Source organism: Pituophis catenifer, unplaced genomic scaffold, assembly GCF_029215685.1.
Source record: "Pituophis catenifer annectens isolate HBS135680 unplaced genomic scaffold, rPitCat1.0.hap2 SCAF_8, whole genome shotgun sequence".
Classification (NCBI taxonomy): Eukaryota; Metazoa; Chordata; class Lepidosauria; order Squamata; family Colubridae; genus Pituophis; species Pituophis catenifer.
The window spans coordinates 82,516,232-82,531,616 of NW_027256888.1; positions in this window are offsets into that span (position 1 = coordinate 82,516,232).

Genomic DNA, 15,385 nt, shown 5'->3' on the forward strand with positions numbered 1-15,385 from the left:
TGTTTCTTCTTTCCAAGCTCAAGCCAGTTTTACTGCTGCCAGTCTAGAAATCTTCTCCCATAAATGTGTGCCAGATTTCTCGACCCAAAAGCATACTTCCTGAAATAAAGCCAAGCGAGACAGAGAATGAAAGGATGGCAAAGAGCGGCTCAGCCTTTCTCGGGCTCTTCTCAAGCTGTGGGGAGGGGAGGGGAGGGGCCTATATTGGCTGCTGATGGGTTATAACTTATAAAGATGACTTATAAAGATCAGACAAGGTAGGATAGTCCTACCAAGTGGTCAGGTTCAGCAGGTCTGGGGCACTAAAGCGAGAAGGTGCTGCTCTTGGTGGACATTTCTGAAATTGTTGGAGACAGAGATGTTCAGGAGAGACTTCACCTGATTTTATGATGCCTGTTTTGTGGCTTTTTCTTTTTTTCTTTCTTTTTTTTTTTTGGTGTGTGTGTAGTGATGAAAGCATCACTATTGTTCTTGTTGAGCCTCTCACATGGTTTCATGCAGTGAAGAACAATGGTTGTTGTGAATCCTTCTATTGTATTCTAGGTAGGCCAAGGACATTTTTGAAGGCAGCAGAGTACAGATGCGATGGATAAATAAACAAATCAATAAAACCAAATCTCTACAATGGCAAATCCTGGGGTGGTGAGTGGGTGGAGTTCAGGGGGGCTTTCAATACTCCAGAATGTAGTTGTACTTGTTTATTTATTTTAGAGTTATATGGCCGTCCATCACTCTCAGCGACTTTGGGCAGCTTACAAGCAACAAAGTTCGCCCAGCACTGAACTAAATAGAATGAAAACAGAAAATACCAGGTTTTTTTTTTTCATTCTTTTTTATTTGCTAAATAAGACAGTGTCTTTCATCTCTGAAAAGTCTGGATGGAAAAGGTGTTTGGAAGCTGAGGTCAAAGTCCGGAGTTCTTTCATGCCCCCACAGTGGCTGACTGGGGCAACTGTTTTTAAGAGGCTGCTTCACCGATTGGCATTTTTTTCTCACTGAGTTCATCAAATACAATTTTCTGCAACATTCAGCAAAGAATTAGTTTATCCATTTGTCCTCAGGTTTCTGCTTACAAATGCCTCTTCCTAGCGTCATACAGTCCAGATTGACCCAACACATCAATGGGGTTATACATTCATTCTGAATTGCTGCACACATATTATTATAAGGGTCACGTGGTTCTCCCTTCTTCCAGTATCTGAAAAGAAGAAACAACAGTCGTCAGTCCTCCAGACAAAATGAGCATCATTTATAGGCTTTGGAGCAGGAAGTAAAAGTTCAGTCAATTCATCTTCTTCCCTCCCCTCAGTGGGAGTTTCTAACAACTCCAAATGTTAGTCTGTGGTTGATTTGGCAGAGACATAGAGGTGGAGTTGGGGACACATCTCCCCCTCCATCCTTTTGAGCAGGCCATGGCAAAAGGTGACGTATCTCTAGGCATCTGTTTCTTAAAAATGGATCGTGGCCCCCTTCTTGGTTGCTTCAGGAATTGAGGAGTGTTTCTATTGCCATCCTTGCTGGTGGTTTCAGTTGGGGGTGGTAGGGGGAGGGGAGGTCCAGCTGATGGGTACTCATTTGTGGGGCACCGGAGAGTTTGGTCTTTTCCTCATTATGATCTCCCTGCAAGACAGCATTGGGGAAGGTCCTCCATCAGTTCAGGGCTCAGTGTCATCCCAATGTCCGATGGAATATGCACCTGCAGAACCCGGGGGGTGGGGGGTGGGGTAGATTTGGCTCTACAGTGTTTTCCCAGGAAGAGGCCTGTAATAAGAGGCTGTGCAATCCTGGATGAAGAAGAGGGAACGAGGTTCAGGATAGCTACACTTAGAATCTCTGAGATGATATCTAGTAGGTTAGAAGGTTAGAAGCTTCTGCCAACCTAGCAGTTTGAAAGCAGGTAAAAAATGCAAGTAGAAAAATAGGGACCTCCTTTGGTGGGAAAGTAACAGCATTCCATGCGCCTTTGGCGTTGAGTCATGCCAGCCACATGACCACGGAGACATCTTCGGACAGCGCCGGCTCTTTGGCTTTGAAATGGAGATGAGCACCGCCCCCTAGAGTCAGGAATGACCAGCACATATGTGTGAGGGGAATCTTTACCTTTTAGGTTAGAAGGTTATAGCTTTAGATTGGCAAGATTCTGTCCATTGGGTGCAAACAGAGTTGAATAAAGAGTTGAACTCCATTTGTTGTGTCATCTCTAGGTCCAACACAATGCTAAAGATAAGGAAATTTTAAATCTCCATCCCAAGCCAAAGAGATCACCCTGTGGAAGACTCATGCCTGGAAACTGTTAGGATCCTGACGGGATAAATATATGGAGGGTGAAGCCAAGCAAGATGGCTTCCTTCATTTGAGATGGCCAACCAGGCCTGGAGATGTCTTCTGAGTGGGAGACAAAGCTACCTAGCGAACCGTTCCATCACTTGGCTGCTTCTGGACTTGTGGGTGTTACTGGATGGGGTGCACACTACTTATGGAGGACAAACACTTGGGAACGGAAACTTAGGGCCACACCACCACTTTTATGTCCTTCCTTGGCCAGCTCATTATACTGGCACGGTATCTGACGATTGGTGTTGATGGCATGGATCTTGTTCATCCCCTTGAGCTGCCTCTTCAGGATCTTTGTGGTACTTGGATGTTGCTGTTTTCATCCCCTCCTCCTTGTGGTCCCTGTGTGACTGAGGGATATAACTTGTAACTGCTCCATATGTTTATTGTATGACCTGCTGGTAATTCCATCCCATGAATATTTATATTTGTTTGTTTGTTGTATTTATCTGCCTCTGATGTCATCTTGAGGTGATTCTGGGCGACTTATAAACATTAACTATTTTCCCTCTCTGGACTATCATCTGACCACACTTCTCCAGTCCAAGATAATGCTAGACAGGCAGACAGACAGACAGATGGTTGAGAGAAGAGAGAGAGATGGAGGGAGGGAGGGAGGGAGGGAGGGAGGGAGGGAGAGATGGTACCGTTTCCCCAAAAATAAGACCCAACTGGAAAATAAGTCCTAGCATCATTTTTCAGGATGCTCGTAATATAAGCCCTACCCCCAAAATAAGCCCCAGTTAAGATTGTCAGCCGGATGGTGCATTTAATACTGTATTCCCCCCCAAAAAAGACCTAACCAGAAAATAAGCCCTAATGCATCTTTTGGAGCAAAAATTAATATAAGACCCGGTCTTACTTTCGGGAAAACATGGTACTTAGCAATGCACACACATACACCTGCACATACACATACTCACGTGTGCGCACACACAAACATACATATGCAGTGAGAGAGAGAGAGAGAGATTCTATATGCCAATACGTCTGCTGCAATCTGTAATGATCACCAATACTGACAGATGTCTGGTGACAACATCATACAAATACCGGTATTATATGCTTGTGTCTTCATGATACAGTAATTTAATTATGATCATACACACTTCATCTTCTGCTACCTCTTTCAGATCAAAAGACATTTCAGACTATAAAAAAACAAACGTGAATTAGACACTTACGATTTTGGAGGTTCAGTTCCAAGATTGTACCACTGCCACTTATTTGTTAAGTAACTAAGGACTAATCCGATGTAATAAGGACCTTGCTTTTTTTGAGCTACTTCTTCTAAGAACTTCTGAAAGAAAAAAATCAGACATCATTTACAATGAATGATGGAGAGATTCTCACCTGAAGGACGTTCAGAATCAGAGCCTCCCCAGAAGCATTCCTGAAGCAATGGGACATCCAGGAGGAACCAAGGAGGCGTTTGGGTGAACTAGCAGGGCCCTGGAAGCCATGATCAAACCTAGTCTATGGGCCAGTCCACATTTGCACCTAACCATGGTGAGAGATGAACAGGGAGCCGCTTTGTTTCACTGTTCGCCGAGTCCTTAAGATTGACCCAGTTCTTCAGCAATGCCTCCTGATGATGTAATGATGAAGTTATCCATTCAGCCGTGTCCGACTCTTGATGATTTTGTGGGCCAGGTCTCTCCACATCTTCTGATCTTGCCCCCCTAGTTTGTTTTATGCTCTGGCTGGTGCCAGCTTCAATGGTGTCCAGCCACAAAGTTCTTTAGCAGCCTGGGTTCCTTTTCGCATTAACTCTTCCCAACTGAATTGCTTTCTCTAGTGAATTCCCATGCATGACATGGCCAAAATAAATGAGAGGCAGTTTGTGATTTTGCTTTTAGTGAAACGTCTGATGTTATTTCTTCCAGTACTTGCTTGTTAGTCACCTTTGCTGTCCAAGCCTTCTCCAGCTCAAATGAGTTGGTTTCTTCCTGTCTTGCTTATTTAAGGTCAAACGTTCACAACCATAGATAGCTACAGGGAACACAGTACAGCAGACTAACCTACATTTGTTTGCCAGCTGATGTCCTTGCTTTTCCATATTGGGTTCATGTTCATTGTTTTGCCTGCTTACTCTCCTAATCCCTTTCTCTACAAGAATGTAAGTACAAATATTAGTTTGCTGCTTGATCATTATCCAAAGGCTAAGGTGAGCATTTTAAGTGTGCAGAAGTATGAAAAGAGAGTTAAAAATTTACCTGTGTACCCTGTGTGTGTGTGTGTGTGTGTGTGTGTGTGTGTGTGTGTGTGTAGAGAGATAGAGAGGGACACACACAGAGAGAGAAAGTGAGAAGGAAGGAAGGAAGGAAGGAAGGAAGGAAGGAAGGAAGGAAGGAAGGAAGGACAAAGAATGAAAAGGAATAGAAAGGAGCTGCCAATTTCTTTTGCAGCACATATAATTCCAAATTATTTCTTACTCTATATCAGGGGTCCTCAAACTATGACCCATGGGCCAGATACAACCCACCGAAGCCATTAATCCGACTAGCCCAGGACCACAAGGCTGCCCTGCCCACACTGCCCTGCCCACCTGCTGGCCCTCACCATTTGGCCGAGTGCAGGACTTACCTTCGTGAGCCCTGCAGGCTGGAACTGGAAGGTAGGGCCAACACTTTTGGCCAGCAGAGTGCTGAGACAAGGATTCGGCGAACAGTGAAACAAAGTGGCTCCCTGTTCATCATTGACATGAATATCATTCTATTTTCCCTAGATTTATTTACTTACTTTGTTTACTTATCACATACTAGCCACTTACGTCTTTTCTGGTCTATAAAATGCTTTTTTGTGCTGAAAGCCATAAAGATAGAGGAATCTAAATTTGAATTTATTCTATACTGTAAGAATATCTTGCCTAACATAATGGTTTTTAAAACTGACATTCAGCTTAGCTTTATTGTAACATAAGTTCCATGCCACCCAAACCTCAGATCATGACCTTCTAACTCCAATAGTCTTCTATTTCTCAGCAAGACCCAGTCTTTCATCCAAACTAAAAAGCAAGTAGTGAAATATTATTTCAAATCTGGTAACCTGTATCCTTTTGACACTGTAGAGCAAAGGAAAGCTGGAGTAAGATTGTAAGCACAGTTGCAATCATGTAATTTTCATTGAGCAACTATCAAACCTGGGACCATATTTTACTTACCTCCTCTTCCTCACTTATTTCTGAAATAAGTGCAGATTTTTCATCTTCACAATACTGTCTGAACTCATAATAGTCACTTAACCTGTCATTTAATGAATAAAGGTGTCCTTTATATGCCATCCAGTTATGATTCAATTTGTATTGAACGTTAGCTTTGAGCCAAATCAGGATTATGACATGGAAAGGAAAAAAGCACAATTAGTTAGAATCAGGGTATACTCTAGATTGAGCTATATGTTTTTTTTCCTTTCTATTTAAAAATTGCATAGTTAATTTCCTTTATTTATTTACTTTTATTGCTGCTTTGCATGCTGTTGCTTATCCTGAAGAGGAACAGTGTGATGGCAATCTCTATATAAGAGTCCTTGTATGCAAGATGGGTGGCAAATAAATTTCAGAATAAAGAAAGAAAGGCAATCTCTATCTACGAGGATATCTACTCATCAGTTGGAGAAGTTATTCTGCTGCCTTCTTCCTGTGCCTGTTCATCAATCAATAGACATCTAATAGAGGATGTGTTCAGGGCATTCTAAATTTTTCTTCCTTACCTCTTACTTTTAAATATATTTCATAATAATGCATTCTCCTAAGGAGAATGTTTGACCATTAAAGTTAGACAGAGAAGAACAAGGGTCACATCCTCTAAACCAGGGGTGTCAAACTCAATTTCATTGAGGGCCGCATCAGGGCTGTGGTTGATCTCAGGGGGACGGGTGGGCATGGCCGACTGGGTGGGTGTGGCTGACTGGGTGGGCGTGGCCATCTTGATGCCACTCTCCAAACTGCTGGCATGTTTCCCCTGTGCATTGGGTAGATTGGGCCGAAGCCACGCTGGCCCAATCTTTCCTCTTCGCCTTGGGTAGACCCGGACAGCCCCGTGGGCCGGATCCAGCCCACGGGCTTTGAGTTTGAGACCCCTGCTCTAACCATGAATTTTGGAGTTTTTTCCATCGTGGAAAATGAAGGTGGCGATTTGGAATAGACCTATGGAAATCCCAGAGAGAAAATCCCTACCTTCTTTGAGCTGGTAAATGTGCAATTAGTCCTTGCTTACCGACGGCCTCATTTTGGCATAAAACCTGGCTATGTACCCAAACCTTGTCCTTACAATCATCTCGGCATCCCTCAGTCACATGAGCTGCAACGGGTTTGCCACAAGCAGGATGAACAGAAAAGGCAGAAGTAAAGTCCCAGGTTGTGGTCAGGAAATGTTTCCTGAATGACCACAACGCTTCATTTCATCAATCTCACTTCAGGGGAAGGGAGGTGGTAAGTCCATCCTGGTCATGTGATTGTTCTGCTGAGCGACCGTTGTGCTTGGTGGTCCCAATTGGGCTTGCTAAGCAAGGACTACCTGCAGATTTTGTCTACCCAAAGCCCCTCCCCCTTTACATGTGCAGGTGGTGCTGAAGTCTCCACAAAGAGGCAGGATTTTGATCACACTGCCACAACTGGAAGGCTCCCCGCCTTACATATATACAGACTAAGAGAGTTGGAAGGGACCTTGGAGGTCTTGTAGTCCAACCCTCTGCTCAAGCAGGAAACCCTCTCATAGACACCTCCGCCACGAGGTTGGTGGGACTTCAACCCACCCACCCCCCAGAGGCCACCCCAGCACCAACACCCCAGTTTCAGGGTGGGCTCTCCTTCCCTTCACATACTATACTTATCTGTCAAAACCTGTGAGAAACATACTAATCTCAGCTTCAATTTCATCGAGCTTTGTAGACCATGGCAACAGTTCAGCTGCAAGCTTTTCAGCTTCCAGGATTATATCAACATCTGAAACAAATGCAGCAAGAAAGCTTACTTAGATATGAACAGCTTTCTGCCTCTTTCCAAAGAGCTCATCTTCCAGCACCACCCCACCACAAAACAAGCATCTGAAGATATGTGTAGGATCACACAGCTAGGAAAAGGCCTTCGGTTAAAGGAGAATATTTGTAGCTCAGGGTTGAAATGAGGGGTCCTTGGGACTCTCTGAGCTCGGTGGTTTTCTTGCAGACATTTCGGGATCCAAACCTGGTAACGTCAGCAGCACGTACATGTTGGCACTGACGATGTCACTTAGTTTGGGTGCAAGAAAACCACCGAGCTCAGAGAGCACCAAGGACCCCTCAAAAGCTCCTCTTCTCTGTTCCCAAAGGGATCCCAAGGCCAAATAGGTTACTTTACTTTCTCTGACAAAGCTAAAACCCAGCCTTTGCCACCGATGCTGTGCGGTTTCTCGCTGGACTAGGGAGACATAGGTAGGTGTCTTTGTGAAGCTCACTCTGGAAAGCAGTGTGTTAACTTCCTGTTTCCACTGTGAGAATGTCAACATCTGCAGGAGTCAATAATATCACAGCAAGGCAAGAAAGCCAGTTTGGGGTTAAGGGCTCAGGAGACCATGAATTCTCATCCTGCCTTAGGCACAGAGCCTGGGCCAGTCCCGCACTCTCAGCCCTGGGAAGAGGGCAATGGTAAAGCACAGCAATCTGGGTGATTGAAGACTGAGAGGAAGAAGGAATCCCAGTGGAAACCAGAGTCCATCTGTGGTGCATGTTTTGTCCTATGTAGTGGCAGTTGCAGTCTTTACACACCGTATGTTGTCAATGGCTCCTGTTTTCTCTTATGGGGCTGCTGGATTTTTTTGTTTCCTTAGGAGGTTTTGGGGGGCTTCGGTTGGTTTGGGTGCTAGGTGATGTCATGCGGTTGTTGTAGCCTGTTGGTTGATTCTGAGATATTTTTGATAAATGTCAGTGCTGTACTTGGTTGTGCGGTGGTGGGTTGAGTGGTCGGGCACTTTGGGTAAAGTTGCGTGGATATCCATTTTGTTGGAAAATGTTGTATAGACGGCCTGTTTCCTTTTCCAGAGGGTTCAGGGTTGCTGCAGTGAGTCTGTGCCCATCTAAACAGTGTTCTTCCGCAGCTTCTCTCGCGGGAGGTCGGGTACTTTGGTAGTGGAGCATTTGGCTGGGGTGGGCGGTTTTTCGGTAGACTTGTGTTTCCAGTCTGCCATCAGAGTCTCTGCTGATAAGGATATCCAGGAAGGATGGGGTCGTTTTCTTCTTCCCTTGTGCATTTTCTTCCTTTGAGGTTTTCAAGAAGAGATTGGACAACTCTTTCTCAGGAATGGTCCATGGTCGCCTCCTTGAGCAGAGGGTTGGACTTGAGGACCTCCAAGGTCCCTTCCAACTCTGTTATTCTGTTACGAGGTTGGTTCAAGGATCTCTGGATCTTCAGTCTGGCATCTTCTCCCTGACTCTAGGGAATACATGTGGCTAGTTTTCTGAAACCGAAGGAGCACCTGAGGAATATCTGCAGCAGCAGGTGAATGTTTAATCCTTCCATTCTGCTGCTAATCTAGCTAGGGGGATTGAAATTGTTGGATATTCATCCTACAGTTGGGTAGGTAAGGCTCTAATGAAAAGTCAGGGGCGTGGGAGCCGATCTCACCTCAGGGGGTGGGATGTTCAGAGGACAGGAGCCATGGCAGAGAAGGCTATTCTTCTGAAGCCCACCAGCCAAAATTCCTTGACTGACGGGATCCGCAGCATGCCCCCGCTGTGCCGGCACGAATGGGGTGGGCCAGTCTCACCAGGGTGAAATGGGGCCTCAAGTAGCCTGGAGCATGCCATGCAGGCCTTTCAAGGTAATAAGCAGCAGTGTGAATTGCACCAGGAAAGAAAGTGGCAGCCAGTGAAGCTCTCAAAGCAGTGGGGTAACAAGGACCACTCCAGGGGCCCAAAGAACTGCCCGCACCGCTACACTCTGCATCAGCTGTGGCTTCCAAATGCTCTTCAAGGGAAGCTGCAGGTAGAGCACATTGCAATCGTCCAAACAGGTGTTGACCAGGGCTTGAGTGACTGAGCCCAGGGACTCCCAGTCCAGGAAAGGCTGCACCTGGTGCACAAGAGGGAGTTGTGCAAAGGCTCTCCTAGCCCCGACTGCCCCCTGCTCTTTCAGCAGGAGTCGCGGGTGCGGGAGAACCCCCAAGCTGCAGCCTGGCTCTGTCTGAGGTGGCCCACCCCTTGTAGCCGACACAAAAGGATACCATGGTCAAGGGTATCGAAGGCCACTGGAAGGTCAAGGAGAGCAAGGATGGCTGCATTTCCCCCATCCCTCTCTCACAGGATGAGAGACAGAGGGATAGAGATGAAAGGAAGGAAGGAAGGAAGGAAGGAAGGAAGGAAGGAAGGAAGGAAGGAAGGAAGGAAGGAAGGAAGGGAGTGATGCCAGGTGGCCTCAGGAATAGGTTTGTACATTTAGACTGTAACATTACTTACCATTAAATACCTTAAGGTCAGGATTCTGTGAAATCATGAACTTCCTAATGTTCTGTATTGCCTTACGAAGAGGCTCATATCTCACCTTTTCTTGCCACACTGAAAGAGAAGTTGATCAATACAGGGACTTTAGCTGTGAGATAATACTGCGACACATGAACACCCAAAGTAAATATCAGTTCATCTTAAATTGCAGCCTATGAGTTTGAGTGACTCATTTAGGTGTCCTTGAACTGGGAACAAATAAATTGCTTTTGGTTCTTCAATCTCTTTCCGGTTATCCTGAAAATGATTGTTGAGGGAGGAGAACATTTTTTAATGCTGAACACTGTTGTTGTTAAAGTAATGTTTTACGCCAAAGTTGTGAAGAAAGTGAGCACCCAGCCCTCTTAGAAGAATGGAATATTTTAGGAAATATTAAAAAGGCAGAATATTATACTTCCCTGGATGAGAAAAGGAGAAACATGTTTTTACAGACAAAGCAGCAAAGACTAACCTGAACCCTGTTCTGACCCAGCCTTAGCAGAAGCAAGAAACAGACTCCTTGCCCCAAAAAGCCCTCTTTATTTATTTAATCTTGTGGATTAATGGCATTCACCCACCAAAAAGTCCAGGAAAGAGTCCTTCAAGGAGTTAACTGCAGTAACAGACCTTATCAGTTCCTTGCAATAATTGCAAGGTGGTGAGCTCCCAGCCGGAAGGCTGCAAATGAAGTTCTGGCAAGCAGTCTTTGTGGCACAAAACACAATGAGCAAAATCTTCAGAAATACGAACAGTTGTCTCCTACGACAACCACTCCCCTTTCCTTCTATTTATTCCCCAGCCAGGGAGGGGCCATTCAGCATCCATGTTGCTTTGCTTCCCGAGTTGCTCCTTGTCCTCCGTTGTTCTCCTCTCCTAACAGCTCTGTGCAAACATGCATCTGGAACAGGCCTCAGCTGCTGGGAAATGTTGGATGGCCCTGGATCTATCTCAGCATCCGATGCAGAGCATCCATCAGAGCTGCCCCCAGACTCCAGCACTGGCCCAGGTTCCTCCCCAACCTCCTCATTGTCCGAGTCTGCTGGCAGCTCTGCTGACAGCTGGCAGGTCACAACACTCCCTGAAGCTCCCTGTCCCCAGCAGACATTTGGTGCACATTAAGACTGGGCCAGCTTTATAAAGAAGGAGTTAGATTACAACTAAAATCTATGGAACAATTAAGAGAAGAAGGAATAATAAGAACTTGGTTTCAGTATGGACAGCTGCAGGCCAGATGGGGAGAAGATCAGAAAACTGGTATTTTGCAACAGGATGAGAATTTGATAAAACAAATAAGAGATAAAAGTCAAATGCATATAAAAAGGTTGTATAATGTATTAGTGGAAATAGATTCAGAAACAGAGCTAGTTAAGGACTGTATGATAAAATGGGCACAAAATATAGGAGAACCAATAATGATGGAAACATGGGAAAAGATATGGGTTAGAAATGTAAGATTTACACAAGCCCAAAATTTAAGAGAGAACTTTTATAAAATGTTTTATAGATGGCATTTAGATCCAAAAAAACTAGCCTGTATGTATCCAAATTTACAACCTAAATGTTGGCGATTGAGTGCGAAGATGCTACGTATTTTCATATATGATGAAAGATGTGATTTTTAATTTTTGGGCCAAATTTATATATATATTAATTGTTTTTTAATATTTGTATTTCATGTTCTTAATTCTGGCTGTACACGGCCCTGAGTCCTCAGGGAGAAGGGCGGTATATAAATTGGAAATAAAATAAAATAAAAAATAAATATATGGTGGACATGTAAAAAAATTAAGGCTTTTTGGATAAAAATATGGTGGATTATTCAAAATATTTTAAAGAAATATTGGTCATATTATGTGGAATACAAATATAATGTCACTCGGGGGGGGTTTAATATAAAGAGGTTCTTTTTACAGATGCGGGCAGATGGCAACTGAAGACATTAGAGACACTGTTGGACGAAGGGATTAATTTAACTTGGTTACAGTATAATCAACTTCAATTGAGATAGAAAGAGGACCAAAAAATTGGTATTATGTTGCATGAGGAAGAATTGGTTAGACATATAAAAGAGAAAGGTCCAATGCATATTAAAAGGCTTTACAATGTTTTGTTAGAAAGGGATTCAGAAACTGAATTGGTTAAAGATTGTATGATTAAGTGGGCACAAAATTTTGCAGAACCAGTGATGTTGGAAACATGGGAAAAAATTTGGGTTCAGAATGTTAAATTTACACAGTCGCAGAATTTGAGGGAAAATTTTTATAAAATGTTTTATAGATGGCATTTAGGTCCTAAGAAATTGTCGTGTATGTACCCTAATGTTCAGCCAAAATGTTGGAGATGTGATTGTTTAGATGCTACATATTATCATGTTTGGTGGACTTGCAGGAAAGTTAAGGCTTTTTGGATAAAAATTTGGTGGGTCATGCAGAATGTTTTGAAGAAAAAAATTCAATTTTCTCCACAATTGTTTTTATTGGGTATAGTTAAGGGTTTTACATTGGGTGAAACAAAATTGATATTGTATATGATAACAGCAGCGAGATTGTTGATAGGTAAATACTGGAAGAATGAAGCTTTGCCCACTATCGAAGAATGGACTTTGAAGATGGCCAGTTTTTCAGAGATGGCGAAGATTTCAGCATATTTAAAAGACTGTTCACAAGAGACTTATGAATGGGAATGGAAAAAGTGGATAGATTATGTTCAGAACAAATATCAAACTAGGAAGTATCAAATAGCTTTTATTTGAAAATGTTATATTAAGATAGAAATATTTTAATGTAATGAAGATGAAAAATTATAAGGGGGATGGAGGGGTTCAAGTTTTATACAAAAGGGTTTTTTTTTCTTGATCTGAGTATATTGTGTGGAAGTCCGGGGGGAGGGGAGGGTTAGGGAGGGTTAGGGAGGATGAGGTTGGGAAGTTTGGGGTGGGTTGAAGGTGGGGGGGGAAAGGGGTGAAAATGTAATTGTAAAACTCTTGCAATAAAAAAAAAATATTTTAAAGAAAAAGATCAAATTTACACCACAGTTTTTTTTTGTTGGGAAGAGTTACGGATTGTACTGTGACAGAGACTAAGTTGGCCTTAAATTTAATAACAGCAGCCAGGCTACTGGTGGCACAGTATTGGAAGAAAGAAGATCCAACTACTATTGGGGAATGGACACTAAAAGTCGCGCATTTGGCAGAGATGGCGAAAATCTCATCATATCTTAAAGATCATTCAAACGAAAGATATATATCGGAATGGAGAAGATGGATTGACTATATTCAAAGCAAGTATCAGACTAAGAAGTTTCATATAGCTTATGAATGAAACATTGTTAATCTTTAGTTTATGTTTACAGTGGTTTGAGTTATAAGGAGTTAAAGACTTAGGGAGAATTTGAAGTCAACAAATTGTTAGCATATTTTAGTTTTATGTTTGTGAATGCTATACCCTGTGCTTTTTCTGGGAAGTTGAGGGAGGGGGGTGGGGGGGGAAGGGGGGAGGGGGAAAGGGTGGGTGGGTGGGCGGGCAAGGGGGGTGGGATGGGGTTGGGGGGGGAGAAAATGTTTGTATCGTTTATAAAACTTTTCAATAAAAAAAAAAAAAGACTGGGCCAGCCTATCTACAAAACAAAAGACCTCAGCTCCAGGGTGATGGGATTAAGACATGGCCCTCCAGGACATAATAGGATTATCTAGCGCACGAAATGCCACAACCAGGCCCCTTCTTTACATCACCCAGAAAGGTTCAACCAAATTCAATTCAGACAAACATGACTCTACATGGGAGTCTGCAACCAATAGGATACATGCCCTTGCCACAGGAACAGGAAGCTCAAGGTCAAAACCCAAGAGAGAGTATAAAATAATACTCACTCTCCACTCCATGTGGTCAGCTACCCAGGACTTCAAATCCATGTGGTCCTATTCACCATTAAACCATCCTTCCAAGCAGCCTCCATGTTTCCAGTGTCTTTCTCCCCACTTGGAATGGACATTTCTTCCAACAGTTGCATTACTTCTTTTTCAATGTATAGTCAATATCATGGTTGTCCCAAAGGTGCTTTTTCAAGAGGCAACTGGACTTTGTTTTTCTCATTCAGGACGCTTCTTCAGTTCTCACTGAATGGTGGAAAATGGAAGGCCTTGCACTCATCTGGCTGTTTGCACTCTCTCTGAGAGTCATTGAGGCCACTTGGAGGCTTATCTGTGTCCTCAGGATCCCCAGAATAGTCAAATGTGTGTGGAACTGCTGAAAGGACTGTGTTGTAAACTGGAGATGGGTGATGTTGTATCCCTCTGTTGAGAGAGGGCTGTTCAATTTTAAGATAGATGGCCTCTTTGACCCCTCTTTTTAACTCTTGCCTTGCTGTGACATTACCTTTGACCCCTACATTAAAATTGAACAGCTCATTAATTAAAAGTAAAATGTCAACCCTGTTGGGAAATTTCTCCTTGGTTCTAGGATTCTTCTCTCCTTGATTAGTTTCCATCCATCTCCATGTCCATCCAGGAAAAAGGAAGCACAGGGTACATTTTTCCAGCTCCTGAATGAATGTTGTTTCATCTAATATTTCGAATCAGCTCTTGGAGGACTTGGGAACAATGCTTTTCCCTCCATGAGGGTAATCTCCCATCCTCTCCTACTCTACTCACTGGTTGTTCACTCTTTGCCATCATCATCATCTCTGCTCGCCACAGACATGTGTTTCGATCGCCATGCTTCCACTGGCAGCCCAGAGCAATAGTCATTCTGGTGCCTATTTCTGCCGCTTGGATGGGGAAATGGGCTCAGAGCCTAACCCTTTGGCACATGAGAAGTGGCTGACACCCGTTTAACAGACCAGACAAGTTTCAGCCTGTCTGCTTTTGCCCTTGCCAGATCTAGCCCTCAATCGCTGTGATTAAAGAAGGGGACAGAGGCACCTGTGCTACATTTTCAGTTCTTTGTACCTGGGAATTCCAGAGAGATGGTGGGAACATCACTGGTACCGATTTTGGCTGAGATTTCCTTTTGCTGGTATTTTATGTTGCGCGCAAGGCACAAATAGTGACGTGCCATAAAGACACCATAGCCATTCTTTCTAAATTGCCAACTTTCCTTGTTTTTGTTCTGAGTAGAAAATGCTCCTGTGTGGAACCCGCTGGATATAATTAGAAACTTACCCAGAATGGCCATCCACAAAGTGATGACAATAAGGAAGAAGATAAGTATAAGACATATTGTGGCGCAGTCGTGTCCTATGAGGAATCGTATTACCACGGTTTTAAGAGCTGGTTTTGGGGAAAACAAACACGGAAAAAGATTATATTCAGTTTTACCGCCAAGGACTTCACTGTTTGGGATGCATCCCCCTGGGCTTCCTCTGACAGCATCCCAGGCTTAGCAGGGGGGGGGTCTCCATTCCTCCTCTGCCTGGAGAGGGTCCAGAGCCTCCCTTCCCTCCTCTCTCGGAGGGGCCTCTCTCCCACTGCTTGGCACGCATCCCCACAACCATCCTGGTGATGGAAGGCTGTAGGGAGGGTGAATCTGCACCAGGCCTAGAAAGATGCTCAGAGGTGCAAAGACCTCTAGTTACAAGCTTTTTAACAGTTAAATCAATA